Genomic DNA, 26,685 nt, shown 5'->3' on the forward strand with positions numbered 1-26,685 from the left:
TTTTCATGTAGCTTTCTCCTGTGTGTGACTTACAGAAAAACACACAACCTAAGAGTTGTGAGTTTAAGTTTTATTCAGGGATCTTACAAAGGACGATAGCCTGGGAGATAGCCTCTAAACAGCTCTGAGAAAACTGCTCCAAAGTGTAGGGAAAAAGCCAGTGTGTATATGATTTTTGACTAGGCAGTATATGCAGTCGGGCGCACATCTTGGTAAAAGATTATTGCTAGTCACGAAGAGCAGATAACTCCAGTTAATGATTTTAGTGCTTTTCTATGTATGGGAAGATGCAAGAATCTGGATTTATTAAAATTCTTCCTGAGATATACATCTAACTATCGAAGGAGCCTAAAGTGCCTCACCCTGTTTTTCATTTTGAATTCCTCTCCGGGTGCACAGTCAGTCAGTGACTGCAGTGGCGGATGCCTTAATCCTTGTAGAACCAGATGGTGAGCAACATTCTGCATGTCTCCTCTCCCTTGGCACAAAGATTTTTAGAGTTTGCACTGTCTCTTTTGGGCTTGGAGAGCAGGCAGCAACAGATTTCCTTGTTCTCCTTTTATCAGATCACCGGCAGGCTTCTGAGGATGAATAAATGGTTAAAGTTCCTACTGTTACATCGTTATTTTTGAAATTGTACCTTTTCACAGTTTGAGTCCAAGGGCATTCTTCTTTATCAGTCTGTATTTGGGGACATGTGACATCGTGAATGATCTCTATGTTGGGAAGAAATGAAGTTGTGTTATCTTCAGCTTCCAACCCTGTATAAGAAAGCAGCTTCTGACAATGAATCAAGATTGATTATTCTATAGTGACGTTCTCTATTACTGAACCTATTTGGAGAAAGAACAAATAACTATGGGTCAGGGCTGCTATAGAAAAGTATCCTGCAGCTTGTCTGTAGCTTGAGACATTAGGTGAGAAGATTTCTAAGATCCAACTGTGATAATAGTTGAAATTTAAATGGAGTCATCATCTCCTGGAAAATAAGGGAGAGCCAATAATTGTGTGCTAAATGGATTAAAGCTACTGGGATTCCTCCATTTAATCATGTAGACCTTCATTCATTCCAAACACTTTTCAAACTTCATGCTTATGTAGCAGCTCCTGTGCTATATTCCTCCAAAGTATCCTAGTGTCAGAGAAGTGTAGACTCACAGGCTTAACCTGCCTGCTGCAAGTGCAATTTCTTTGAAGTCTCAAATTCGTTTGAATCTGAACTTCTACTCTACAAACTTGGTTTTAAAGTAAAACTAATGTATTTTAATTACAGTGAGGCAATACCAGTCCTTCAGGATTATGGACTATTAATCCTGTGACTTCATTTACCCCTTGGCTTGATGTTACATTTCCCTAAGAGTATATGTGTCTCTGTTAGAGTGCTATGGCTGTGAGCTGTGGTGAGTCCTTCAAGGTTTTCAGACAGAATAAGAGCAAGGGAAAAGGAGGGAAGGAACTTGATAAACTTTGTATGTATGAAACCTTATGGCTTTGGGCAGGATGGAATGAAGAGATACGAGAATAACAGTATGGAACTAAGTAAGGAAATGTTAAAATAGTCCAGGTGAGAGATGATAAGACCTTGAATGTAGGATCTATCATAATATTGGAAGAGAATGAATTGGAGTGATGTTTAATTTATAGAATTGTTGGCTGATTGAATGTGAGCATTTTAGGAAGAAGGAATAAAGAGGCTCAGTGCAGACTTGGATTGTTTGAGTAGACTGTGGTAGTACTATTCATCAAGACAAAGGAATACAGGATGAAGAACGTGATTGGAGGGAAAGACTAAAAGTTCCACTTTGGATTTTTGAATGTGAGGTGTTTAGGAACTGTTACAGAGAGATGATGCCCTATAGCAAGCTGGATATGCCATTTGGAAATAAGGAGAAATCCTGGGATGGAGATATAGATTTGAAAGTTATCAACACTGGGTGATTATTAGTACCATGAGGTCAGACCCTTGAGAGCATTGATAGTTAAGGGGAATCAGAAAATGAAAAGCCAGCAAAAAAGACCGAGAAGAACCCAAACATGAAACCGAAGTCTTTATTCTGCAGGAGAGTCTTACCCACCTGGGAGGCAGATTAATAGAGATCTAAACTAGAATCATCTTATAGGGGATAGGAAAGAAAGGACTGACTTGCCAAATATTTTAAATGAACTATTTTGTGCTGTTATAGGTAAAGGCCAAATTGCACCTAACATAAGGCAGGTACTTCTAGAACTGGCCAGTTTAGATGGCCAGGGCTTCCTGTTCATTTTGGGGTTGTGGCTTTCTGTGTTCACACAGCTCCACTCCAGAAACTGAATACAGATTTCACAGATTTGGCAAAATGAACCTCAATCCTTGGTCAAAACATGAAGTATTATAGGACTCCCTAGGTTACCCCTGATTCCCCAAACACTATCTCTACAACTCGTTTCCACAAAGCTATTCTCAAAGGTAACCAAAATTGTATTGTGGAGTTATCTGTTTCTGTTTGTGACTCCATGTTGGGCTTTTCTGATTCCCATGCCATTTTGAATTTGACCAATCGTTGAAGTAGGGGTACCTAGAAGTAAATGTGAGTGGGTGTACCCAGTTTTGCCAAAGTAGATTTTCCTAGGTTATTGAAAACTATTTACTATAGGGTTATATTAATGTTAATTAGAAAAGCATTTCATTATTTTATGATAAACATTATAAACCTGCATCTATATGTCAAATATAGTTGTATTAGTACACATATTTTTTATCTTAAATCACACTGGATTTCTATAAAATAATTCTGCTGGAAAATAAAGAACTGAGAGAGACAGAGCACTGAAGTAGATTTTAAACCCTACTTTTATTCAGATCTTTTTAGACAGCCTCTTCAGTATAATTCAAAAACAGCATACCTAGATTTGTTATTCTCTTTACGTCATAAGTTTTTCTTTAAAAACCAGGACTTAAGAAGATACCTTAATAAGATGCTTTTAATTTTTCTTCTTCTTTTTAAAAATTCTTCATAGAAAGGAAAATGAAAAGATAAAAAATGCATATAAAGTAATCTTTATAAATTAACTTGGTAAGACACTGGTCTTGGATATAGTACAGAAATGGGTTCTTTTAGCACTTTCTCTAGAGTCACTTTTAGTGCAGTTTTAGTTGTGGACTCTTGAATTTTCTACTTGATTTTTGGTACAAACTGGGTAGCCTTCATCAGGTTACTTAGTCTCTCTCTATGAATTTAGGGGAGTGGATGAGGAATAATGTATTTAAGTGTGAAACTACTTTTATGCTTGTATTTCTTGCTCACTGTAGTGGAAGCCCTACAAGAGCAGGGATTGCTGTGTGTTTGCTTATCTCTAGGGACCAGAACCTAAAAGAGTTCCTGGCACAGTAGGCATTCAAGTATTTGATGAGCGAATGCAGAAATAAGAAATTCAAGATCTAGTTTCCTTAAGATAAAGTGTGCCTCATCCAACATGCATATACTAAAATAATGTCTTGGTAAGAGCTGTTAGAAAGATGCAAATGTTTCAGATGCAAATGATGAACTGGGGGAGGACACACCTGTACATTGACCCTTAGCCTATCTATTACATGAGGGCTATTGCTTGGGAGAGTCAGTTTTTATCTCAGGATATTAGCAGAAATCATTCAAACTCTGCACCATGAACTACACAGCCCTGCAGAATCTCACCTTGGCTATCTCACTGCTCCATTGCACTCCATGTGAAGGAATGACAGGATTTTTCAGGGCCCACTTTTTCTATGATTATTTAAGATTATATATATGATTTTACCTATGTGAGGACTTCAGTCCTAAAAACACGTTTCTTCTCAGATTGAATTGGAATAGTCTGAGGTTGAATGAAATAGAAATTATGTTTTTACAAAATATGCTGGATGCAAAATGTAGTTGACACTGTCTAGTCAATTGGTATTTCACTTGGTAATTGGGGGAGCAAATTCTAAGAAGTGGTGATAACTGAAGAGAAATATATTTAGCATAACTTACTAGTAACTTGTCTTGCATGTGTTTGTTGTAATAACACATGGATTTATTTTGATATCTTTTACTATTTTTTTATTATTTCAAGTTTATTTCTCCATATCATGGTGCAGCCTGTCAAAATGGTTATGTGTTGAGAAATGTCACTTACTAATAAAGTATGAGAAATAAGGACTAAACATGTTTTGATTTATTAGCTGATGCCATATTAATGGATAAATCTCCTTGAAAAGTTGAGGAGGACACTGGTTTCATTTATAATTATAATAATATACCTAATCATATGAGTGTATGACTATAAGCATATGTTTTTATAAAGATGTATTTATAATATATTTTAAAATATGCTTTTAAATATATTAGTAGATTTGTATTATTCTTTTTTGGATTGTAATATCTATATCTACACATTGCAAAGAAGGTGATATTAGATTGAACAGGAAATGCTTTTCTGAGAATGAAATTATAGTTCTGTAAAGAGACTGATTTTATAATCACAGCTTTTTCATTTCCAGTTTTTCATTGTTCATTTCTTACACCTTGGCAAGCTAAGCTTTAGCATCAGCCAAAATTTCACTTGGCTATTTACCCTAATTGATGAATGAGAAAACTTTATGATACCTGCTTAATTTTAGTTGGATGAAATAACTAATTTTCATCTGATTAATTTTTTGGTTCCTTAAAATGATATGTTAATAAATGAGAAAAATCAATCATAAAATAGCAAAGTGCAGTTATTCCTGCTCAGAATTAAAGCAGAATAGAGAAAATTCAAAATATTTCTTTAACTGTTCATCGACTATTGCTGTATATACTACTTCAATGAATCAGAGAAGCCCTCATAAAAGTTGTAAAACATTTATGGAATCCATTTCAAAGATGGTATAAATTTTTTATAACTATTAGGAGAATTTCTAAGTTCTTAAAAATGCCTTAAATGCTCTAATGCTGTCAGCTGATTAATTTTCAGACAGGAATCAAAGTGAAAGTGTCAGTAAATTCCCAGTAGTAACCGTGGTGTGCTGATGGTATTCAATTGTTCTTTTTGTTCAATAAAGTCCATATATGGAAATTTAGCTCAATATATCATTTAATTTATGAGTGATATTTGTTTTCTAAAAAGCTTTTAAGCCTACAGAATAAATTCTGTAGGATTTCTTTAACTAGCAAATTCCTTTCTGGGAGTATGATTAAAGCTGTTACAACAACTTTTAAACAATATGTATCTCATATAAAGCAAGATATTTGTATTAAGTGTTTATGGACCATAGCAGAGTATTTGCATTTTGCTTTTGAGAAAACTCATTAAAAAAAGTTATTATACATGAATGCATTCTCATTATAAAAGATTCAAATACTCCCAAGATCTAGCAAAATATGTTTACCTTCGTGCCCTCTCACTCCCATGATCCTCAGGGTAAAAATTGTTAATAGTTTAGTATGAATCATTCCAACACAAATTCTACCCATTTACAAATATACACCTTGATGTTAAAAAATAAAAAATGGGATCCTAATGTATAGTCTTTTAATTTGGGTTGGAGGAGATCAAGATATTTTGGAATTAAGGAGGTATGATTTGTACATGCCAAGGTCACTATTATTTGGAGCATCTACCCAAGTAGTTGTCACTGTTGCCCAGTGTGAATCTCCCCAAGCTACTCTAGCATTTTCTTGGCATAGCGTCTCTGAGGAATGGGAAATATGTCCATGAGAGAGTAAAATAATTGTATATAAGTCAGTTCCTTCATCAACAAGTGGTAGCTTAAAAAAAATAGGTATCCTTTTTTCTTTTAAGAAAAGAAGTTTTTTGGGAGTTCCCTGGTGGTGCAGTGGTTAAGAATCTGCCTGCCAATGCAGGGGACAGGGCTTTGAGCCCTGGTCTGGGGAGATCCCACATGCCATGGAGCAACTAAGCCCATGTGCCACAACTACTGAGCCTGTGCTCAACTACTGAACCCGTGAGCCACAACTATTGAGCCCACGTGCCACAACTACTGAAGCCCGTGCGCCTAGAGCCTGTGCTCCGCAACAAAGGAAGCCACCACAATGAGAAGCCTGTGCTCTGCAACGAAGAGTAGCCCCCGCTCGCCGCAACTAGAGAGAAAGCCCCTGTGCAGCAACGAAGACCCAACGCAGCCATAAATAAATAGATAGATAGATAGATAGATAGATAGAAGTTTGTTAAGTTTGCTCACACTTTTTTTGTATGTTTGTGATCATTACTGGTTTGGCCCCATATTGCCTTTCTTATATTAACCACACGGTAAAATGCTTGTTAGATACAGTACTTTAGATTGTTCTTTAGTTGATTCTGATCTTTCTTTTTTATCTTATTCTCTCCCTCCCTCTCGTTTGACCTCCTGTGATTTTCCTATCTTCTCCTATCTTTAATCCTAACATTTTGGAGCATGTTTGATGGGGATGAATTTAGAAAAGAATTTCTCAACCTCCAGATAATTCTTAGTTGTTGGGTGGGGGAAGGGTTATTCTGGGCATTGTAGGCAGTATCCCTGGTCTCTACCCATTGGATCCCAGCACTATGCTCCCAGTTGTGATAACTAAAAATATCTTCAGATGTTGCTAAATGTCCTCTGGGGCCAAAAGCACCCCCAGTTGATGCAAATGTCCCCTGGGGGTGCACAATCAACCCATTGAGAACCATGGTTTAGTAACATTTCTAAACTATTTATTTTTCTGGTGTATATTTTGCAGGGGTAGATAGCTATCCCTAATCTAGTCCATAATATGTTTTGAAGTGTCATTAAAATTGTATAAATAGGGACTTCCCTAGTGGTGCAGTGGTTAAGAATCCGCCTGCCAATGCAGGAGACACGGGTTCGAGCCCTGGTCCAAGAAGATCCCACATGCCACGGAGCAACTAAGCCAGTGCGCCACAACTACTGAGCCTGCACTCTAGAGCCCACGAGCTACAACTACTGAGCACGTGTGCCACAACTACTGAAGCCTGTGCGCCTAGAGCCCGTGCTCTGAAACAAGAGAAGCCACCACAATGAGAAGCCCGTGCACTGCAACGCAGAGTAGGCCCCGCTCGCCACAACTAGAGCAAGCCCGCACACAGCAACGAAGACCCGACGCAGCCAAAAATAAATAATAAATAAATAAATAAATAAATTTATTAAAAAAAAATTATATAAATACAACACTGGTAAAACTTCACTCCATATATGTGTAATTATCTTTAACTCACTTAGAAGTAGATAGGCGTTTGCTGTATAGTTAGATTAAAAAATATATATATGAAAGTATTTGCTGAGGAAAAGGCTTCTGCAACTTGAAAGAAATCTCCTCACCTGTCTATATAGGTGAAATCTGAAACCTGAAATCAAACCTTGTTTCTTATGTCTTGACAAAAATTCATTGAGCACTTTAACTCTTAGAACTTTAAAAAAAAATATGCGTTTGGCCTATTGCAATGCAACATATAAACATGTATTCTTAAATCAAACCAAACTACCTTCCAGAATAGATCAGGCATCATAGAGTCTAAATATATATGGGTTTTTTCATACATAGCGCCTCAACATTTATCTTCAAATATGTATATCCATTCCATTCAATGTAAATGGAAATAACATGAACTAAAATTTTAATATTTTATCTAAAATTTACAAAACTCGTGACTGTTTTAATAATAAAAATCCTATCCTATAAACTATCTAGGAAATATTTTCAGACACAGTTACCTTTGAAACTTTAAAAAAACTGACCTTTACAATGAAATTTAGACTACTTCAACCAGTGTTTCCTACACTTTTAGACTTAATGTTCTTATTTCCGCCCTTAGTATATATGCTTATTTAATTTCCTGTCGATTTTAAAAGAAATTTGTACTGTAGTCAATTTTAAAAGAGTTACTTCAAGCTTTCCCCGATGTGTATTTAAATCACTTTCTTTACAGAAACAGCGCTTAACCTTTTTTGAAGTTAAAATTTGAGTGTTTTCAAAATCCAAGCATATTTTTATGTATCAAATTATTTTTTTCAACACTCCTGTCTTTAAATCTGTACTTTCTCATTCTGTTTTTATAATTTCTCTTTTGAATTACCTAATCCAACTTAAAAGATTTGAAAATGGCAAATCTGATAGAAAGATGAAATATTTTATTTGTTTTCAAGCTAATATAAAACACATTCTAGACATCAATATTATATTTAACACTAATATAAATTCTGACTAAAGTAATAGAACTTATTCTTCATAAACTTGAGACCAAGTAAGAATTATTAAAAAGTAATATTCTGACAAAATATGTATGCCACTAAGTTTAATGGATATTAACATCTATGTTCACAGTGTCATGCTAAAGCTATTTTTCATATTTAAGTGTTTATTGTGTCACTGGCAATATCTGTGTGTCACTTGTATAACTTTAATATTTTTATTCAAATACCTGTCAAATATACTTAAAAGGGAAATATGTAATGGTCCATATTTTTTTCAGTACACATTAAAATAAATAGAATGAAAAGGGCTATAGAAAAGGTTACTCAGGAATCACTTGAAGTCATCTGCTACATCACCTGCCACATTTTGGGAAACACTGATTTGAGGGAAATAATCTGTGCATTATAAAACGCCTTTGATTTGCATAGGCTTGAGGTTATAGAAGAATTTTCCAGAACATGACCAAAAATTCTTCTGCTTCGTTATTTTGAAATTTTATACACAGTGATTTCTGTAAAGTACTAATTATTATAGAATATAATTGAGTCTAACACATTTATGTCTTAGAACTCTTTTTTGGGAGGAGTCGGGGAGGTTGGCGTTGGCTATTAGGTGGGGTTGTAAAGGGAGTAACAATATGGCTTCTTTATTTTGTTCTGTTCTCATGACATGAACTTTAGTAATACCTTAGAGGAGAGAGTTGAAGCTGATTCCAGTTTGTTTAATTCTAGGTTTCCACAAGAATGACATTAAGAACAGTTTATAACATGTGGCTGGGTATAATATTCATGGTGGTTTATTATATTCCAAATTTGTAGCAGTTCTTTTTCCAGGCACTTTAGCTGTTTTTCAGTCTTTCACAACACTATGATTCTTCCCTACCTTTGTTATTTCAGCTGTGTCATGCAGGTTTATTTTGGAAATGTGTATTGACTATAAAGTTTCTTATGCCACCCTCACTTAGCTCTGTGTAGTAAAGGTCACATTTAATTAGAATGTAGACTTTATGGCCGAGAGGTACATTAGAACCAGCCAATTTCCATTCCCACTGCTTCTCTGACCTGAATTTGGCCTTCACTACCCCTTTCCTTGTAACATGAAATTCTGTCTTAACTTTTCTCCAGCCTTTGGTATTTTCTCACTCTAGTTCACTGCAGCTCTGAATTTGTTTCACCCTGGTCAGAAGGCTTCAGAATCTCATCTTTGCAAAGACCTCTTTATCTCTGCTTTCTGTTCCCACCACTATCTGCCCCAGTCCTCATATGTTCTTGTAATCTACACAAGCTACAGTCATTGAGCCTTTAGGAGATTATACCTGTGCTGTTACTGTCCTCTCTTCTCATTCACTTACTCTTCTTGAATACCAAAGTAATTCATTTGTCTGTTAATACCTACACTACTTTCCAGGCTCAGCTTACATATTACATTTTACCCCTCACCTTAAGCTCCTTGGGTTCTCCTTTAACTCCCCACAAACATGACGTACTATCTCTCTTCTCCCTGAATCACCATTGTACTTCTTTTTCTTATTGTTTAAAAAAATACTGTGATTGTAATCTCAGTGTAGAGGAAAGGCATGGGTTTTTGAGTCTGCTCAAAACCCTGTGTAACTGCTGTGAGCCGGGACTGTATTGCATCATATATAGATGGTCCCTGACTTTCAATGATTATGAATTTTTTGACTTTACAATGGTGCAAAAGCGATACACATTCAGTAGGAACCATACTTTGAATTTTGATCTTTTCCTGGGCTTGCAGTCTGCTGTAGGATACTTTCTGATGCTGGGCAGCAGTGGGGAGCTACAGCTACCAGTTAGCCACATGATCATGATGGTAAATAACCGATATACTTACAACCATTCGGTACCCATACAACCATCCTGGTTTTCACTTTCAGTACTGTATTCAATAAATTACATGAGGGCTTCCCTGGTGGCGCAGTGGTTGAGAATCTGCCTGCCAATGCAGGGGACACGGGTTCGAGCCCTGGTCTGGGAAGATCCCACATGCCGCGGAGCAACTAGCCCGTGAGCCACAACTACTGAGCCTGCGCGTCTGGAGCCTGTGCTCCGCAACAAGAGAGGCCGCGATAGTGAGAGGCCCGCGCACCGCGATGAAGAGTGGCCCCCGCTCGCCGCAACTGGAGAAAGCCCTCGCGCAGAAACGAAGACCCAACACAGCCAAAAATAAAATATAAAAAAAATAAAAAATAAATAAATTACATGAGATAGTCAACACTTTATTATAAAATAGGCTTTGTGTTAGATGGTTTGCACAACTATTGGCTAATGTAAATGTTCTGAGCACGTTTAAGATAGGCTGGGCTAAGCTACAATGTTAGGTTAGGTGTATTAAATGCATTTTCGACTTAGGATATTTTCAATTTAGGATGAGTTTATCAGAGCATAAGCACATCATAGGTTGAAGAAGATCTGTATTCTTTTACATTCTAGGGAGTCTATTTCTTGCACACAAAGCTGTAGTTGGCAATGAATGTGTTAGAAGGATGAAAAACCACTTATTTATGAAGAAATGTTGTTTTAGTATTTATTCAAACAATATCCTGAAGAATCTCAATGTTTTTGCCACCCACAGGGAAATAATTTCCTTTCTAATAAAGTGCACAGTTAAGGAGTTTGTGAGCAGGAATTGAATGAAAATACACCACTGAGGAGATAGCTGAAGGTTTTGTGTGTGTGTGTGTGTGTGTGTGTGTGTGTGTGTGTACAAAATTGGGCAAAGAGAAGGTTTCTTTCATCATCAGTGCTTTCCTTTTTCCTTTTTTTTTTTTTTTTTTTTTTTTAGTCTGTATGTATCCATTAAATGTATTCAGTCTCACTGCATTTTAGAGCCATCTGTGGTCACTTAGGACTACTATGCTAGTTTCCAATTTTTAAGAGGGAAATTGCAGAGGCATGGAATCTGGAAATTACAGGGCATCCCGATATCTCATTCTTCCATGACTTATTTACTTTCTGTGCAGCAAGTTACCAGCAGGAAAAAAGCTCGCATGTTTGCAAATAGAAAGAATATCAAATGATTTATTAATTTGATAATCTGTTAATTGTTATATGTTTAGGCTCCTGAATGTAATAATTTGCTTTTATACTTTCTTATATCTTCACTGAAACGTTGTTATTGCAACATACATAACATAGCAAAATTTAGTACCAGGTATATTTGTCTTAAGCTTAGACCAAAGTGCTAATGACAACAATAGGAAAGGGGATTTAATTATAGGATATATTAAATCTAAAGTCTGGACCTCATGCTGCTTATGCAGAGAGGTGTCTGTGATTACTCTGAGCACTTTTTTATGTTTACTCAGGACTAAGTGAGTAAATGACTGAATGTCAGCACTATTAATTACATTTGTTGAGGAGTCTCTGATGCCCCTGAATCATTTTCCAGGGGACATTCTGAAACTAGACTTGTTAGCGATAATCGCTTAGTGAACATAGAAAATGCTTTGTCTTCAAGAAGAGTAATATTCAAAGGAGCCTCCTTCTAAGTTATACATGAGCATTTTTTCTCCCTCCTTAGAGGCCTGTTTATTTTAACTAGAATTTTAAGACTGAATATAGCAACTTAGGATCCTTTACGTTTATACCTCAGCTTAACTATTTAACCAATTCAAACACTGATTTCCTTTAGAAGCATCTTCTCATTCCTAATCTACTGAAGTCAATGGCAAGTATATTGGTGCTAAACGAAGCTATTGCATACTGAAACTTTGATTAATATATATATATTTCCAAAACTCAGTGCAGTAATATCTCTTTGTATATCCTTAATGTAGATTGTATGGAATTGTGTCGATATTCCCTACCTTGTGAGAATCTGGGGCCAGAAATTTGCCAGAAATATATGAGGCCATGACTATAGTTGCAGGACTCCTTAGAGGATGCAGTATAATTCTTGATTATATGTTAGACCAGCAGCTTTGAATACAATGGTGATAGTAAAAGGAAAAAAAATAAAAGATTTAAGTGTGGCTGTTGTTACTTCATGCCTTGTTCAATCTCATGTTGTATCTGGCCAAACAGAATTATTTTAAGTTTGACTTTCTTTGTTGTTTCTGTCAGAGATTCATATTTATATGTAGGAGAATTATGCGTAGAAAAAACCCTATAGTTTTCTGTACTGAACCAGTATTCCTAACTGACTGTAACTTTTCTAAATTTTTGAGTGCTCCTTTAGAAAATGATTGTAATATTATTAATCTTGCTTGAATTTTAAGAGGAATATATAAATACCTTGAAATTTTATTTTATGTTTAAATATTTTTTGTTAGCTTTCTTTTTATAACTCTTTATTTGGAAATAATTTCAAACCTAGAATATATTTGCAAGAATAGTTGAAGGGGTACACTCTACCTACAGTAACCTATTGCTAATATTTCATTTATGTTATCATTCACGCTCTCTCTCGAGTGTGTGTGTGTGTGTGTGTGTGTGTATAATATATTCACATATTATATACGCGTGTGTATATACATTTTTTCTAAACCATTTGAGGGTGATGTTTTTAAAAAGTTTTTTTCTGGTAAGCTTTCTTATCTCCTTTGTTTTTGAATATTCATGTTCATGATTTAAGCAAGACATTTTGGTCTGATTTAGTTGGTGATAATCAAATGGAACATTCTGGTAAATTTGATTTTCCACTATTAGTCATTTTTATCTTAGTTACAATTTTTTATGCTCAATTTATAAGACCACTATGAAAATTTGTTGAGCAGTGGAGCTAGTATATGCCCTTTCTTCTATCTACCTTTGAGGTATTTTGACTAATAGTTCCAGGGCAGGGGATAAAGGGAAGGGTGGTACACGGAGAGCATGGCATTAACTCTCCATAGGGTAATGTTGACTGTTTGAGATAAAACCACTAGCTAACCTTGTCACTTAGCACATAGTTATTACTTTCATGTTAAAGATGGATTTTAGTCTGAAAATTACATACTGAGCACAAATGTTTCTCAGCTGTCACTCTTCATAGATCCCTGATTTCCGAGTGTTTTGACTAATATTTTGTTTTGCTACTTATTTCAGTATTATTCTTTTAGGCACTGTTCCAGATAACAGACTAATGAGATACCTGTATATGTTCTGTAATCTTAAAATACTGTTTCAGAAGGACTGTGTTATTACTTTCTTTGCAGTTTCTTGCTATACTTGAGAAGGCTTTTAATACATGCTGACTGATTTAAATGATGCTGTGCCCCATACAACTGCTCTGCTTCATCTTTTGTTAGCTTACTCCTCAAATCTGCGTTACCAGCAAGGCAGTGTCCTAGGTCACCTGATGAGATGCTTGAAGTTTTCTGTATGTTTAACATGTTTGATCTATGGCTAATACTTCAGAATATATACAGTCAATATAAACTTTGAGTTTAATAATATTTTAATAACAGATATTTTATTATTTCATACATCTAATATTGAATACTCAATACTTTGCCTATGTTATCTTCAGTTTTTACCGAAATCTTACAAATTAGTGAAATTATCTTTGTTTTAAAGATGAGAAAAATGAACCTTAGAGGGTTAAAATAGTTTACCTTTTACCTGCTGAGTTATTTGAGAATCAAGACACTATATGTCTGAAGCAGCTCGCACAGAGCCTGGCACATAGTAATCCCTCAATAAATAAAAGTTTTAATACTCTTGTTGTTGGTTGTTGTTATTACTCTTATCAATGCCAATTTATCCCAGCGGCATAGCTGAGGTTCTGCCTTATCTGAAACTACAGTGTATGTTGATTGTATTTGATATCTTTGAAATATAAACGGAGTGAACATGATACAGATTTTTTTTTTGTCCACAAGAAATATACTTTATTTATTTATTTATTTAGAATTGTGCACTTCATTTTATTTTATTTTTTTATACAGCAGGTTCTTATTAGTCATCAATTTTATACACATCAGTGTATACATGTCATACAGTTTTATTTATTTGCCTTATGCAGCTGTGTTCTCAATTACTGCAAAGAAGCCAGGTGTTAATGACCTTCTGGAATAAATTTTCATTATTGGCTTTAACTTGCAAAGCAATCCTTTAATGGTCAGGGCTAACACCGTGTTTCATGCTGAAGACACTGTTCCTAGAAGCTCTGCAACAGATGGTGGCCATTGTGTAGACTCAGCACGATTCTCCTGAACAGTGCAGCCAACTCAGCATAATTCAGCAGATAAACAGTTTGCCTACGTAAAGCATTGGTCTGCACTGAAGAGATTTATCTGTAAAAGCATGGGGAAATAAAAAGAGTCTTACTAAAATGGGTTGAGTGCTCTAGCTGAACTTTGTTCTTTGTGTGGCATTTTGAGTTAGAATTGAAAAGCATATGGCCAGAGACTTATTTCACCGTAGGTCCAGTTAGCAAATAGCCTGGTGTCAGAGTCCACATCAACCACAAGTTTATATTTTGCATTGAGACCATTTTTGTCCACGGGCGCTGTGTTTTACAAGTGCTCACATGAGGCCAAGATGCCTGGTGTACAGAACATGCAATTGATGACTGCCTTAGGGAACAATGATAGAGAGATGAGATTTCCGTGCTAACAAAGGACTCTTTGTTTCACAGAAATTTTCATTTTGGACAGGATTATTTGAATCCGGTAATGGATTGGTGAAGCCTGCTCTGCTTGTGCCTATAAATTGGAAATCATTTCTATGTGACATATGGAAACTATTTCTTTGGGAGAAAAGAGAAGTGTTTGCTTTTCCGATGTGTCTCGTGGATTTCCCTGGGACTGCTCAGTTGACAAAACTTTCATTGACTGGATTGGGACCACAGAGGTGATATACTGTGAAGTTAATGGACCTTAGGCTTCAGGGTCCCTTATTTTCCCAGGATTATTCCAAGACCTTAGGCCTTATTCATATGATCGTATGTAAAATTTGCAATTAGGATGTTTTAAACATAATCAGGTAAGATTGTGATCTTTTTGCACACCTCCTCCTCTCTGTCATATTTCCCCTAGTGCAAATTGTGTTAGAGTGGCCATGGTCAATTTTGGAATCTGGCTAATGGGATGCTGAGTTGGAGATACATTTATTTTGGGCTTAGTGGGATATATTAGTGTGAGACATATGAAATTGCCGTTTTTGGAGGTTGAAGATGATTGAACATTGGCAATTTCATATGGTCATATGTGGTTGGAAGTTACTTCATTGTATAATTGAGTTATTTCTACTGTCCTGGTGAAGGACTGTTCTTCCAGAAATCTTACTGCTGCTCACTGAGCCTGCATACCCAGCGTGATGAGTACATGGACAGAGGTCATTTTGTGATATGCACAAAAGATAGAGCACGTGGTGCAGAAAACATGTGGATAGAGGAGAAACAACAATAAAACTTTGATCGACCTGCATAGAGGAAACTTTGCATTATCTTTCTAGTCTTCCCATAGAAAGCGATATAAAATCCTTGAAATATGAAGAGGCACCCAAAGTGTATAAGCCAAAGCAAAACAAAACACCAAAAGTCATTACTAGACATGAAAGAAGCATGTCTAGTAATTACTTGAAAACGTATGCAACTTTTCTGGATTTTGTGATTTTTGTGATAACTGTCAAATTATTTGTTTGTGGTATTTTGAAATTTATTTACTTAAAGGGCTCCCCTGCCTCCACTGTATAAGCTTCAAAGTTCACAATACTTGGATCTGCCCCTAAATGGGAAGCATATGGAATGGGGCCCCAATAGCAAACAGATTTTTTCCAGGAACCCAAAGGTCCTTTTCAGAGATTATTTCTATAACTTCTTAAATTGGAGATCAAGCATAGTAACATGACTGATTTTCTTTCAGAGGAAAAAGGTGTGTAACAGGATGAAAATAGATTGCAAGAGTGATACTAGAGTATATAAGGTGATGTTTCTATGGCTAGGGTTAAATTTCAAAAACCATAGCAACTCAGTCTACTTCAATCTGTCTCTATCTTCTCTCAACCTTGTTTATCACCATCTTCCCTTTCAGGAAAACAAAGGCAGATAGGTATCATCAGTGAAAGAGATTCTTTACTTAATGAAACTGGGTGTGGGTGTGAAAGACCTTCTCAAAGGCTGTCTTCTAGGATTTTCCATTCTGTCTCCTGATGATATGTTACCCTGATAGCTTTTTTTGTTTATTTTTTTCTTGGGGGTGGCCTGGGAGGTGCTACTAGGATTAGCAAATACATTATTTGTTAATAAATTCTCCATCAACACGAATTCCTCAGTTCTCACAAGTAAAACAGATGTTTGCTCTTCTGCCCCATTGTTTTATCTTTTCCTCTAATTGTACCAACTTTGGGGAATCTGGGAAACTCTAACAAAAGAAGTAATGCTCTTCTTATTGCTGCATACAAGTCCCCAAATGACACAAGTAATTTAGAAAACTAAGGAATCGGAAGTTCTACTAATGTTTGTTCCTCAAAGAGATTTTCTTTAATGAACCCTTGCCAGGGAGATGAAAGGTCTCTGGAGAAGCCTTGCTTGATTTATTAGGGTGGAGATTTTTCCTTGACAAAGAAATATGCAAAGCCCATGGAAATGTAACCTCCTGTGTTATAAATGGGGAACAGTAAGTAATTTGATATGGCTGAAGGGCTGGTTGCCCTTGAGAGAATTGCAAGAGGCATTCTGAACAGGTAAGCAGGAGCCCAATCTTGGAGCGTCTCATATGCTGTTTTAAAGAATTTGGGAGTTTAGGCGAGTAACTTGATTAGCTTTATATTGTGGCAGCAGTGTGGTAGATAGATTGGAGGGGTGGCTGGAGATGGCAAGGCTATTCTGGTACTAAGAAAAAGTGTTAGAGGCAAGAGTTATTAAAGGGTTGGAATTAATAGAACTTTCTGACTGATTGGTTGTGGGGGCATAACTAAGAGGGAGGAGTCTGGCATGACTCCTAGTTTTTTGTAGGTTTCTAGGTGGATTGGATTCGAGCACCATTTTTGCAGGGCAGAAGATAGGAGGATGTCAGTCATAAAAGTTGTTTTCAGTTAAGAATATGACTCCTTTCCCATGGTATGGAATGAGAAAAAATTACATGGCAAATATAGAAGAAAATAAAATATCAGAATTCTCCATCTGGACATTGTTTTCCATGTGCCCATCTCTATATTTAATTTCAGCATTTCTATGTTTCAGAAGCTTACTGTGGCCTAGAAAGTTTTCATTATGTACAATTTTATACTTTTCATTTATGCTACTCCCTTTGTCTATGTGAATCTAGGGATAACTGTGAGAGAGATAATACCATTTAGAAAAACCAGAAAGTCACACCAAGAGTGAACCATTTGGGAAGGGGAGGGATGTCAGCAGGCAAAGATAAGTTTCATGAAATGTTGGATATTCGGTGATGGCAGATAATTTTAGTGTCTCGTCATCTGTTGTACTTAAATGACTAGAATCCATCCATATTTACCAGACAAGAACAGAATATGCATATGATCTCTGTGGGCCATTCTGCTGCTGAAAATTTGATTTAGATAATTTTACATAAAGGATGAGACTAAAACTAAATGAACTTAGTGATTTTTTTTCTGTGTGTTGACTGTAGCTACTAATGCAGTGTATCTAGTCTATTGATTTGCAGAAGTAATTTTCTTGTACCTAGACTAAGAAACAGAGACTGCTGACAGATGCCGTGTATCTCTAAAGCAAATTTATTGTACATTTCTAAAAGTAACATATGCTTTTTAAAAAAAATAATTTATTTTTTATGAATTTATTTTATTTTTGGCTGCGTTGGGTCTTTGTTGCTGTGCGCAGGTTTTCTCTAGTTGCGGCAAGCGGGGGCTACTCTTGGTTGCGGTGCGCAGGCTTCTCATTGTGGTGGCTTCTCTTTGTTTCAGAGCATGGGCTCCAGGTGCATGGGCTTCAGTAGTTGTGGCACGCAGGCTCAGTAGTTGTGGTGCACAGGCTCAGTTGCTCCGCGGCATGTGGGATCTTCCCGGACCAGGGCTAGAACCCATGTCCCCTGCACTGGTAGGCGGATTCTTAACCACTGCGCCACTAGGAAGTCCCTCTTCTACTACAATTTGATGAGTATCCTTCCACATTTATATGTGTCTCGTTGACTGAAAAAAATGCACAACCTAAAAGCTGAGAATTATGTTTTATTCAGGGGGACTTGCTGAGGACTTAAGCCCGGGAGGCAGCCTCTCAGATAGCTCTGAGGGATTGCTCTGAAGAAGTAAGGGAGGAGGTTGGATATATAGGAGGTCAAACGAACAATTAAAAAACCAGATACTCCAACGTCAAAAGATTACTGCTAATTAAAGAAAACCAGAGATGCCAAGTCAATGAATTTAGTGCTTTTCTCAATATGTATGGGAAGATGCAAGAGTCTGGGCTCACTGAAATCATTTATTCTATATGCGCCTTAACTAGCTTGGGCCAGTATCCTGCTTTTCTCCATCCTGAATCGCCTCAGGGTGCACAGTCTGGGATGGCTGCAGTGGCTGATGGCTGATAACATCCTTTGTTTACTGATAATGGCAGGTGACATTTTTTGCCCACAGTCTTTATAAATGCCCCCTCACTATTAAAGTGTATTACTCAAATGATATAAGATGATAGAGATAAAACAGCCATGGAAGATATCATGTGATTTGATCTTGATAGTAGATTCCAGCTGTTTAAGCAGGTGACAATATTTTGGGCATAAATGCTTATCTGTTACTAAAAAAATTAGTAATTGGTTTAGATGAAGGCAGGATTAAAGCGATAGTAATTATGTGTGGCACCTCTTAATCTTTAAACTTTTCTAATCACCCCAAGAACCTAATAATCTCAGTTTAGTTTGATAAAAACAGTTGATTGAGTGAGGAACAAAAAAAAAAAAAAAAAGGTAACCCTTTAACCTTCAGTGTCTGCTGAAAGTAGAATTACTTTTATATTCCTTACAGTTGGAGAAGGGGGGGCTGTATATTAGAAGAAGATGTAGAAGACTTACAGGGTTTTTTGTTTTTTTTTTTTTCACAATTGCTAGTGTCCTTTGGCTTGAATTTTAATGACCATATATCACTCTTTGAATTTTATTGGACGCTTTTCCCTCAAGCCTATGAACCGTGGTTTGAAACCAGAAGATTCTCTGAGATCTCTCCTCAAGACCAGCTGCAGTTCGGATGTGACCACTCATTGTTCTGGAATTAACAGCTTAGACCCATCTAGCCACCCTGTGGACTGTCCTCATACAAAGCTGTTTCTGTCCTGCATGGGCAGGGACTCCAGGCTCAGCTGTGAAGCCTGCTGAATTAATCAAAGGATACTTAGACCGCATTCCCTAAAGACTAGCAGATTTCTATGGTGACTCCACCCTAACACCGTGAACTCCTGCCCTTTTACATGACAGCCGGAGATCGGAGAGCAGTCTAACTCTGGGAAGACGGTTTAGGAAGAATGTTCTTGAAGGTTTATTGGTGAGAAATGTGGATTTACATGTCCTTTTGCCCGTCAGAATTTGTAATTAACATTTTCAAGCACCTAGAATTTAATAAGCACTGAATTTGGGGCTGACTTTCGCTGTTTTGTTCAGTCTCGGTAATACCTTACCAGATACTTGTGTTTATTTCCGGTTTACAGAGAAGGAAACGGAGAGCCTGCTAAGATACAGGTGTCTGACAATTGAGGAGGGCAAGTGGGTTTTGACTCTGGCTGGACATTGGATTCACCTGAAAAGCTTTTTTGAAATATGGATTCCTGGGTTTAGGGCAGATGAATTAGAATAGAATCTCTGGAGGTGGGTACGGCCCAGCAATGCCATTTTAAAAACAAACAAAACACATTCCCAGGTGATTCCAATTTGCAGCCAGGGTTGCGAACCTTTGTCCCAATTTGTCTGACACTCATCCCTTATCAAATCGTGGTCCCTGCACCGGCCACATTTGCATGAGTTGGAAGCTTGTTAGAAACACAGACTATCTGGACTTTCCCTGACCCGCTGTATCAGAATCTGAATTTTTAAAAGATCCCTAGGGAGTTATTTGTACTGCCTTTGCAACTTTTCTGTAAATCTAAAGCTCTTCTAAAATTAAAAGTGTTTATTAGGAAAAAAAAGACCATGTTTGGGATACAAAGACAAAACCTTCCCTCCAGAAGCTCAGTCTAGCAAGAGGGAAACTTATTAAAAGGCACTTCGCTGAGCGCTGTAATGGAAGTAATGTAGAAAGTGCTGTCACTTTATGGGAGGAAATGAAAGATGCTGCTTGGAGGAATTAAGAGAAAAATTGCCCAAGGAAGGTGACTTGAAGGCATTTTGGGCACAAAGACTCAAAGGACAATTCCTTTAAGAAAATTTGCTAATATGAAGGGAATAAAAAAAAGAAACATAAAATTGAGCTTCAATGAAAACATAATGTTGAAAACACATGTATATATTTTAAAAATGATAACTCCAAACTCCAAACTGAGGATTAGCACCAGACTGGAGAGGTACTCTAATAATTAAAGGAAGAGTTTCTTTCTCTTTTTTGAGAAAAGCAAAGTAATTAAGGACAATTAATCATTTGTAGCTCTAGGGCTCTTGAAGGGGGTTGGGGGCAGACCCTTTTTTGAAATTCTGTCTTTTGGAGACTCTTGTGACCCTACTCTCTTGAACTTTTTGGTTTCTTAGAGGTGCTGTGCTTAAATTCTTCTCGGGGCCTTTGCAGCTGCTGTTTTCTCTGCTGGGCAGGTCTGACCCCATCTTCTATTCCTGGCTAAGTCCTCCTCTTCCTTCACCTGAGATTCTGCCCAGAACCACTTCTTCCAATTTATACTCTACGTTGGGTACCGTTCTTCTGGGTTTCTATAGCACCTTGTATATGTCACATTATTGCTAATTTTCTTTTTGTCTGTTTCTCTCATGAAACAGTAATTACCTTAAAGGCAGGGGTTATTTCCCAATAGCTTCTGTGTCTCCAGAACTTTGCACAGTGCTTGACTCAATAAATTCTTTGAAATAAATGAAAAGTGAAAATAATAGCCAGTTTTTGCCCTTAGTTTACAGCGTCAAGATGATCTTTGGAGATGGCAATAATGGATTGAAATGCCCTCAGCATTGATAGCTGGAGAGAAATTTAGAGACTTCAACCTGTGCGTAACACATGCCTGGCGTATAGCAGATTCCCAGTAAATTTCATTTGTGGGAAAGAATGAACATTCTCATTTTGTATATGAAGACTCTGATGTAGATTATGTTAAGATGTGTCTCTCTTAGCATATTATTAAGAGAACGTGAACTCAGACCTGGATCATTACTCATAAATTAACAATCATGTTTATGGCCTCCAATTTCTAAAATTTTTATTTGAAGTATAGTTGATTTACGATGTTGTGTTAGTTTCTGGTGAACAGCAAAGTGATTCAGTTATACATATATTCTGATATTCTTTTCCATTACGGTTTATTACAGGATATTGAATATAGTTCCCTGTGCTATACAGTAGGGCCTTGTTGTTTATCTATTTTATATACGGTAGAAAAATGTGGACTGCTTCATGAGTTTGCGTGTCATCCTTGTGCAGGGGCCATGCTAATCTTCTCTGTATCGTTCCAGTTTTCGTGTCTGTGCTGCCAAGGTGAGCACTGGCCTCCAGTTAAGTACCTGCACGTGCCAGGTGTTATAGAAATAACATATATATATAATATACATATATGGTCACATTTAATTCTCTGAAAAACCTGTGAGACTTATATTAGGTTTGGGGGCACGAATTTGAACTCAGAAGTGTATGATTATAGAACTCATGCTTTTTTCCTAATCAGTGTTCTTTCTGCTCTTCCCTGATGCCTCCCTTGCTTTAAGAAGCAGCTGAAGCTGCTTGCACCTTTCTCTTCCTGGAAATTGCATGGTTAGGAATCAAGGACTCGCCCTTTGATTATTAATTTGTTGTGTGTTCATATACGGAGCCTTTCTTCCTCTGTCTCCACATTTATAAGATGGACCTATTAAACTATAGCAAAAAAATAAATAAATAAACTATAGCAGGGGTCCATTTATTATGCAACAAATATTTGAAAGGCTAATGTGAACCAGACACTGTTCTAGGTGCTGAAGATACAGCAGCAAAAAAAGGACAGACAAGACCCATAGACCCACAGAGCTTCCGTTATGGCAATTATGGCAACTGAGGCTGAAAATAAGCAAGTAAAACAAAATCAAATAGTGATCAGTGCCATAAAGCAAATAGAATGGGGTGACAAGGAAGAATGTGGATGGAGTAGGGTGAGGACATCTGTGGATGGGGTGGTCTGGGAAGTCCCCCTCAGGAAGTGACATTTAAGTTGAGACCTGTGAGCAAAGCAGGAGTCAGTCATGAAAACATTTGGAGACGCAGAGCTCTAGGCAGAGGGATGCTCGGGGCAGAAATCCTAAAGCCAGAAGAGCTCTGCATGTTGGAGGACCACTAAAGACCAGTGTGGCTTGTGGGAAGAGAGTGGAAGGAGATGAGAGGAGAGGTTGGCAGGTCCAGATTATGGATTTACAGTCAATGGTAGAGACTGTTTCTCAAATGCCAGCGTGCAGATACTCCACGGAAATCCATGGTGATGTTCTCACATCTTTGATACCTTTGACATCTTAGGTACTTCTTTCAGCATCTTTGCCGCTTTTCACCTGTTTGGGAAAATCGTTCCGTAATGAGTAATGTCCCAGAATAGAAGCCAGAATCTTGCTTCTTCAGCCTCTTGTGTATCAAGGACACATGCATATGACCTAGGCTCTATTGATCAGATGCACAGAGGTAAGACTTCCAATCGGAAATTAATGACAAGAAACAGGCACCATGGAATCCATCTGGCAGTGATGGTGGCTGATACATTTCATCTACAGGGGCCGCCATGCAGAGTTTCTAATATGTTCAGTAGCATCTGGTGCACAGATCCTGGTTAGCTAAGTGGACTTTGGTGAGAATGCCTGGTGATGGCGGCGGTGCTGGGCACACAGGGCCAATTCGGTGCTCTTGTTTCAGTACTGTTTCTGACTGCATAGCTTAGTTCTTTAGCCATCATGCAGTTTTTCTGTGAGTCTCTTATATCCTTCCCTAAATTTCTTTTTACTCAAATTGACTAGAGTGCATTTCTGTTTGCAGTTCAGAGCCCTGTGTCGATGACCCCAACTTGAAAATAAGGGTCAGAGAGATTTACTACCTATATCTAAGTATTAGATCTGTGAGATTAATTTCAACTTTAAATTCTTGGGCTAATTAGTGGCCAAATATGACCTGGAGATGTAAACACTGCTTATTTCTAAACCCTATTTCCCATATTTTTATTTGCAAAACTAGTATTTATAAACTTATTCCTGGTTTAGAAGCCTGCTTTATTCTTTGCAGACTTTCATGGGTAGGCAGACTAATTATTCAATTATTTCTTCTGGAAACCTCTTTATTGACCTCCCTTAACTTAAAGATCAGGACGTAGTACAAAGATGCTACTTTCCCATTAGACTTAAGATCTCTCCAGGCTCCCAGATACATCATTGATGAGGGATACATTACCCTGGACAGCTCACTAAGAGCTCCCCCTCCCCCTTGTAGGTAAAGCTAAATAAGTATTTCATTATTAACCACAATCTTAAATGTATATGCATTTTAAGAGAAGTTGTTGGTATCTGTTTAGTAGTCATTATTTCAACAATATATGTAACTAGCCTTTTATGAGGTCTACTGTGCTGCATCTGAGAAAGGGCTTCTAAAATTTAAGTGGTTCTTAATAGCTGTGCAAAACTAAGGTGAAAATATGTTTATAATTATTACCACCCCCATCTGTCCTGCACTTGTGCCAGGCTGTTCTCAGAAGGGTTGTTAAAAATGAAGCTACTTCTCCAAAATGGCTTTCCATTTTCTGCATCTCTGGCTATCTTTCCACTCTGTTGAAGTTCTGAATCTTTACTAACTCATGCCAATTTTATTTCTTAGACTATATTCTTTTTTTTTTTTTTTTTAAATTTATTTGGCTGTGCCAGGTCTTAGTTGCAGAAGGTGGGATCTTTGTTGCCTCCTGTGGAATCTTCATTGAGGCATGCGGGATCTCTTTTTAGTTGCAGCATGTGAACTCTTAGTTGTGGCATGCAGGATCTAGTTCCCTGACCAGGGATCGAACCCGGGCCCCCTTCATGGGGAGCGTGGAGTCTTAGCCACTGGACCACCAGGGAAGTCCCTTCTTAGAATATATTCTTTTATTTGTAGCTGAATTTGTTTTCTTTTTCATTGATATGTCAATTGGATGCAATGCTCTTCACGACGACTGTACTAGTGGAGAAAATTGCACTTCCAACATCTCTGTAGGTAAAAATGGTGATTGATTCCTGGAAATATTTCACATGTTGTTTACCTTAATGGGAATTGCTCATTGTTACAAATAGGGAAAGAGATATCCCATTTTTCTTGTTTAAAGGCCTTATCTCCCATGATACCAGTATACGCATTTAAGAGTACCTTACATTGAAATGCAATTGAAAAGGAGATTTTTGGCTCAGTGTCTTTATGTGAGATTTAATCACTAGGTTATACATATTTAGGTGTTGCCTTTGCCAGTGAATTTTCAGAAACTTCATGCTTAGTCCATGCTTTGTTGGTAAGTTTTTTTACATTTATGGTCCCTTGAATGTTATTACCTAGGGATACTCTTTGTCTTTATGGGTTTAGAGACAAAATGCTTAGGGTGGAAAATTTTCATTCTGGAATATGTCTTCTGGTTGTCTCTTCCTCCTTTTGTCTTAATACATGATGCACATTTTAAATTATGCATTACAGCTAGAGATGTGTGTTTGTAGGGAGATTTTGAGAAATTGAAAGTGAATCTTCTAAATAAACATAGCGAGGTGATGGGTACATGATGGTTTATTATTTTATTATGTTACTTTATATATGTTTGATTTTTTTCATAATAAAAAGTTAAAAAGAAAACGTCGTATATTAGACTAATATAACCCTGTGACTTAGGCAATTCACTAAGCTTCTCTGAGCTTCAGTGTCCTGAACAAAGAGCATACGAAAATAAAGAAATAAATGCTTCATTTATAGGATTAGGATTTTATGATGGAATGAATGCTCTAGTGTTCCAGTGTGGACTGTACTCTGAAATACTATTCACATGTTGAGTATTAATTATAGAAGGATTTTGTGCAAGTGTCACTTAATATTGATTAACCTAAAAAGAACCGGACAGAGATTTGCATAATTACTTTTTGTATTAGAATAATGTAGGGTCATAGAGGCCAGGAGAAGGCATGGGTTGCCTTTAGAAGGTGGCCAGTTAAGAAATGGTGGAACACAATTAAGCATAACTTGGGGTGAGAAACTCATTTTCTGTGTTAGTGAAGCAAATGGTGATCCTAGGTAAAAATAGACGATGACTGTTTCTTAATTGGGAGATTTCTTAATATTATCTTACTTAAATTAATATCAGTTTTGTGGTTGAGGTTCTTTAAAATTAGAGCAACTGTCTCTAGAGAAAGGAGAACAGGCTACCTTCTCAGGGAGTCTCATGAGAATTTATGTCTGCTCTAAATGATTGATTTTGAGATGATCCATTATGAACATTTAATTCCAGTTAATAACAGACAATACTTATTCAAAGTTTACTATATGCCTTGAAATGTGCAAAGTTGTTAACATAGATTATTGTATTTTTCTCACAACCGCATAAGAAAGAGTGCTGTTATCTTTTGTTATACAGATGAGGTAGGTCATTGTGACTCAGAGAGGTTAAATATCTTGCCCAAGTTCATATAAATGAAAAATGATAGAATTAAGAATAGAACTTGCCATTCTAACTCTAGAACCTATGGTCTTTACTATACCATATTAGTTCTTTATAGCAATTATTTTAGTCTAGGCTTTTTTCTAAACTTTTTTTTTTCTATCTCTTTCTGTGTGCTCCTCTATTCAGCTATATGAGCAGGTACATCAAATTTTTATTATAATGGTCCAGAAAGTCTATTTTTGAAGTGGAAAGGGTTTAAATGAAAATGTATAAATGCATATAGGTAATCATATTGTTATTAATTTCCCTAGGACTACCATAACAAATATCACAAACTTGGTGGCTTAAAACAACGGAAACATATTTTCTCACAGTTCTGGAGGCCAAAGAAGTCCAAAATCAATGTGTTGGCAGAGTTGATTCCTTCTGGAAGCTCTGAGAGAAAATCAGTTACTGGCGTGCCCCTAGCTTCTGGTAACAGCTGGCAATCCTTAGCATTCCTTGGCTTGTAGCTTCATAACTCCAGTCTCAGCCTCTATCTTCACATGACATTCTGTCTGTCTTTCTGTGTCTCAAATTTCCCTCTGTTTTATAAGGACACTGGTCATTGGCTGTAGAGCCCACCCCAAATCCAAAATGATCTCATCTTAGATTTTTAACTGAATTAATTACCATCTGCCGAGACCCTGTTAACAAATAAGGTTATATTCACAGGTACCAGAGGTTAGGATTTGGACATACCTTTTTGGAGGCCACTTTTTGACCCACTACTTATTTTGAACATTTGTATTAAGGAAGCAGGTAAAACAGTACAAGTACAATGCAAACTTCAGTTTCAGAC

General features: G+C 37.0%; 1 protein-coding gene and 1 non-coding gene across 12 annotated transcripts in view; one reads left to right on the forward strand and one right to left on the reverse strand.

Annotated features, from left to right (window-relative positions):
- Nucleotides 1-26,685, forward strand: part of GULP1 (GULP PTB domain containing engulfment adaptor 1) — a 259,003-nt gene that overhangs the window by 20,119 nt on the left and 212,199 nt on the right. The window lies entirely within an intron of this gene.
- On the reverse strand, nucleotides 21,617-21,723 carry LOC118898627. Its single transcript, XR_005020771.1, has one exon. It is a non-coding gene; the product is annotated as a U6 spliceosomal RNA (small nuclear RNA).

The sequence above is a fragment of the Balaenoptera musculus genome, chromosome 7 (assembly GCF_009873245.2).
Source record: "Balaenoptera musculus isolate JJ_BM4_2016_0621 chromosome 7, mBalMus1.pri.v3, whole genome shotgun sequence".
Lineage (NCBI taxonomy): Eukaryota > Metazoa > Chordata > Mammalia > Artiodactyla > Balaenopteridae > Balaenoptera > Balaenoptera musculus.